This window comes from Artibeus jamaicensis, unplaced genomic scaffold (genome assembly GCF_021234435.1).
Source record: "Artibeus jamaicensis isolate MK-2021 breed Jamaican fruit bat unplaced genomic scaffold, CSHL_Jam_final contig_685, whole genome shotgun sequence".
Lineage (NCBI taxonomy): Eukaryota > Metazoa > Chordata > Mammalia > Chiroptera > Phyllostomidae > Artibeus > Artibeus jamaicensis.
The window spans coordinates 6,823,267-6,828,937 of NW_026521924.1; positions in this window are offsets into that span (position 1 = coordinate 6,823,267).

Genomic DNA, 5,671 nt, shown 5'->3' on the forward strand with positions numbered 1-5,671 from the left:
CAGGGCACATGCCTGGATTGCAGGCCAGTTCCCAGCAGGGGACTCATGAGAGGCAACCATACATTGATATTTCTCTCCTTTTCTCTTTCCCCTCCTCTCTAAAGATAAATAAATAAAATCTTAAAAAAAGAAAATAATAAGTGAAAGAAGTTTAGAATTAGTGCATTTGAAAATCTTGTACTGTTTGGAAGAAGAAGAAAGATGCAGAATAATCTGAGATTTCTTAAGTATGCATGTTAAATATTTAAGGGTAATCACAAAAATGATAGAAATACAATGTGACATCCAAACCAATGGAGGAAGCTGGGAAGAAAGAGATGCAACAAAATTCAGAGACAGGGAGAAGAAGCAAAGAAAAATCTCCTAAAGGGGATGCACAAACAAGATAGCAGAGATAAGTCCAAACACATCAGTAATCATAATGATATAAATAGATTATATAGAACATAGAGGTAATCAAAATGGTTTTAAAAATCCACCTATTTGCTACTCTCCGGAGAGGCACTAAAAGTAACAAGACTCAGGAGGGTTAGAAACAAATGAATGGATGAAGCATTTGATATATCAGGCAAATACTAAAAGTGTACTGGCGTTGCACATTGCCACTATAGATATGAACAAAGTCATACATAAACTGAAGTACTGTTTATACTAGAGAAAGTAGTTAAATAATTTAAACAATTGTAAAAATGGAAAAGATAAATAGATTATATATTCACATGATGAAATGCTATATAGCAGTTACAGTGAATGAACTAGGACCAAATGAATCAACATAGGTTTTTTAAATGTTCTGTGGAAAAAGAAATGGACAAATATTGCATTCAGCCTGATAACATTATCCATATAAAAAACTACTCTATATATTTCCCATATGTATGTGGTGAAAATATAAAAATCTGGACTGGATGATATACACCATATTTGTGATAGTCAGTTGGAGAGGGGAAAAGGTGGGATAGAGAAACAGAATGAAAAAGACTTTAGCTTTATCCGTAATATCCTACTCAACTTAAATAAAAATTCACAAGGAGATATCATTAATTGTTTGTTTCATCATCTAATTTTCTGTACTTAAAAAAAATCTCCAAGAACAGTTCCTTAAAACAAAGTGAGGGATTCTACTATCATACTTAGTACATAAAGAAAAAGAAGAAGAAAAGGAAATCTGTAGTGCTTTGCCACTTGCAGAAAAATATTGAGCATTATTTGCTATAAAAAATTTGGGAAGATCTTAAATGTCTGGGAATAATATTGACACCTACCTTTGGGGCAGTATTAAAGAACTTCTGAAATTCATGTTCTTGAAAAAGAGTTCACGATGTGGCAAAATTTTCATAATAAACTGTCAAATTAATTAAGCAGGGTGCAAAACTATATATATGTATATGCATATAAAATTGACCTGCTGTGGGGCTGCCAGCATTATGGGTCATATTAGCTATATTTTCTACAATAAGCATGTATTACATTTAAATTTACTTTTAATTAAGGAGGCTAGTTTCACTGCGATCATATAAACTGGTAAAATTATGTAATTAAAAAAATTAAAAGACTGCTTGAAAAAAACATACTTAATGATAAGCGTCAACATTCTACCTCATTACAAATGATTCAGATTTGAGTGTTACTTAGTTATTTTTTGCTTCCCTTCCCACCTACAGACCCTTTGGTTGTAGATTCAGGGCAGAGAACAAATAGCCTGATAGGACAGTTGAGTCCCAATGTGGCATGACCAGTCCACACAGCACTCACCTGCCACCAGGGTGATATGGGTATGGGCCAGTATAGACATTTTTATCTGATAGAGATGTGTGTTCTTTCTGAGACTGGGGCCTCCTGGTTTCACAGAACATTGTCATCCAGACCACTGGGGACAATACTGCATGCAGCCAGAGGAGTGCCTCCTCCTAGCTAAGAATCTTACCAATTCTGGCCTTGGAATAGGCTTTTCTCAGGGACAGTCTTCTTCTATTGTTTACATCCCATCCCACTCAAGATGTTGACATTGCAATAAAGACTTTTACGATTAATTCAAGGGAAACAGCTTGCTGAGGTTGATTACTTCTCAGCAGTCCTGAAAAGCAAACCTGGAATGCTGAGGGCCCTGGAGTTACCTGGTTGGAGGCCACTGTGAAGTTTGGATTTAGGTGACCAACATATTTCAGACAAGAACTCAAACTAGCATCCGGACTGACAAGCTTTCTCCTTCTCACGGCAAAGATGGCCTCAGGAACCAGTGAAAACACGGATCAAAGGAGGGAAACCTGTCTTCTGGCAGTAGGTGGCAAACTGTACAAGTAAATGGTTTGTTCTGTTGTCATTGATAACATTATGGATATTAGCAGACAACATACAGTATAAAAATGTCTTCGTTCTAATAAGCCAGCAGAAAAAAGAAAGAAAGAAAAAAAGCTACATTTGGCACAACAATGTCACTTGGAAACTGACTTCTGTTTAAGAGTAATTGTCTAAATCACTAAGAGTGTTTGCTTGTCCCAAGGTTACCACTAGAACTAGCTCTTTGAAAACTATTGGCATTTCTTTTCTTCCTTCTAAGACTAAGTTTCCTAAATTTGCATTACTATACAGAGAGGGCTTTTGGAATGAAACAAAGCTTGATTGATTTGCTGCATTTCCTGCTACCACAGCCTTGGGCTGGAAATTAGACTCTGTGCCCAGGAAAACTGGTAAGGTACCTGTTCATTGTCCTGCTTCCCAGCCAAGGATCTCTGTGGACACCTGCCAGACTGTTAATTTGTCCCCTCGGAGGATCCAGCAGCACATGCCCTGGGGCTCTGGCAATCCCAAAGAAAAGACACATTTACCATGCACCTTGTTAGGGCTGACTGCAGGGTTCTTGTTAGAACACGTTCATTTTGTCCCTAAACATTTAAATCATCTTTCTAGTGAAAGCCTGCGTATCCTTTATGGAAACACATGGATCCTATGTTTAGTTTCCTGCAACATGCTAGACTACTTAGAGTCACAAGACATTATGCTTAAACACAGGTGTATGTAACGTAGTGGAACAGCAACGACAAGGCAACCAATCAGTTAAGAGGCTGTTGAGTTGGGAATAATAATCTTTCTCTCTGTGGTTAAGTCTTTATTATATGTTTCCTCAAAGATATAGTACAGAAGCTTCTCACTGTGTGTGGTCCAGAAAACATTGGTAATATCCTCTCCATTTACCTCTCTCCAATGTTTCCAGTATGAACAATTGCAATTTCTCCTTCTCTTCTCACACATGCCTTTCAGCACCATATGACCCACCATTTCCTGATTTCGGATTCTCCAATATGCCTGCCCACCATGTTGGACATGGGGACTTCCAGCCCTTTACACTGTTCTTTGGAGAATCGTCCCCCTTCTCCCTCCTAACTTTAAATGAATCTCTGTTAAATAACATTTTTTTTTACTATGGACAGACAGAAATACCTACCCCTTAAATGTGGGCTACACTTAGTGTCTTGCTTTCAAAGAATACAGCATGGGGAAGTGGTAGGAAGCTACTTTACAGTGGAGAAACCTGGCAAATACTGCCGTAGCCTGATGATCAAGGTTAACATCATCAGTGATAAGTCACATCAGTGACAGAATGTGTTAAAAATGCCGTCTTGCATCTGCAGTCATTCTCCATAAACCCATATCCCAAGTATAACCATGAAAAATAATTTAGAAAAAACTAAATGGAAAGATATTATAGAAAAAACTTGACCAATGCTCCTCAAAAATGTCACGGTCATCTAAAAAAAGACCAGTTTGAGAAACTCACAGCCCCAAAAAGCTTAAGGAGATTGAAGACAAAATGTAATATGGTATCCTAATTAGGATCTTAAAACAAAAAAAGATCATTAGGGAAAGACCAATGAGATCCAAATAAAGTATAGAGTTTAGAGTTTTTTGTTTTGTTTTCATTTTTTAAGAAAAGGACAATTATTCTTTTGATCTGGGCCATGTATCTTGTGAAGGCACAAATTTCAGTTGTCTTGCCAGTGGATGTAATGATTCTTAATTAAATTTGCCCCAGATAAATTCCTAGTTCTTGTGTAGCTTAGGCTTGCCAAAACATTACATTAAAAAAACTCAGCGAAGTTAGTAGCCAAAAATAATAAAAAATAAATGGTATGTTAAACTTTACTTGAATATCTGGAAGGAAAAATAAGAGCATTCTAAATTCATAAAACAACCTTTTTTTAAAAAAAATCTTCTTCCTAGTTTTCATATAACCTACAGCTTTCCTGGACTTCATTATTGTCCAAATCCCTTCTGTTCTATTCCGTCCCTCTCCTCTTTCTGAAATCCTACAACACGTGGCTCTCCTGTCCCATCATTTTCTCAATCCTTTCCTCCTGCCTCCTCCAAACTTTGTCTGCCTCTTATCCATTTTTATCTGCCACAGCCTAGGACCTTAAGTGGGGTAGTCAAAGAGAAAATTCTCCTTAACAGCGGTAGAAAGGGAATGAGGGAAGGCTGTGAACTCCATAAGTTAATATAGATTGCTCCCATCACAAAAACAAATAGCTGGCTTTGAAATACACGGGATCACACACACACACACACACACACACACACACACACACACACACACACACACTGGAATTACCTTCTGGAGGGCAGGTCCCTTTGTAGTACAGGCTTCCCCCGCTAGGTGAGTGTTCTAGGAACCCATCTGTATCAGTGTACCAGCTGGCATTGTTGCGAGAGGCTGAATTCAGCTTCCATGCATTTTTTTGAAGACTCTTTCAACAGGTTTGCCCATTTCATGATGGGTGATTTACAAGTGCACCTGCCCACACCACGGTGGTTGTTCAGCAGTTTTTGATAAAAAAAAATGGCATGATTCCTGTGCCCCACCCTCCCTATTCATCTGATCTCACCCCAGGTGACCTTTTTTGTGTTTCCCCAGATGAAAAAAAAAAGTCTTCAGAGGGAAATGTTTTGTCAATGTGGAAGAGGTGAAACAAGAAGGGCAGAAGCACTAAAAGACATCAAATCAATGAGTTCAAAAACTGAGTTCAAGCATCCGTGTGGACAGAGCCAGAAAAATCCTCCATAGGGGGACTTGAATAAGCTCATTGGTTAGTTTTTCACCTGTCAAATGGCAACGGTTGGGTGAAATTATCTCTGAATTCTCGCTGGCTTACTGCAATGTGATTGGGCAAAACTTCCCATCATGAAGTAAACTGTGGCTTGCTTTGACAAATACTATAAAATATGGTAGAATGACAGTGTGCAAGTTCTGAGCCTAGATCTTAAGATCCTTGTGTGATTTTCCTCTCACTCTTGGAACCCTTCTTCCACATAGTAATTAAACTCAGGCTCTGCTGAAAGATGAGAGACACATGGCTCAATCACCTCCAGCACCCTAGTCAACAGCCAGCCTATTCCAGAAACAGAGCTGCTTAGCTGACCAGAAGCTGACAACAGATATGAGAGTGAACCCAGTTGAGACCAGAAGCACCATCCAGTACACCATAACTCAAATTGCTGATCTACATAATAATGAGCCATCAAGTTTAGGGCTGGGTTTTTTTTTAATACAGCAATTGTTAGCTGATGTAACTTTCAAAGAAAAAAATTCAGTGAGTCAATTAGTTTTTCTTCACTTGCACCTTCAGGCAGAGGGCATATTTTTCCAGGGAACATTCCCTGACCAAGAAAGTAC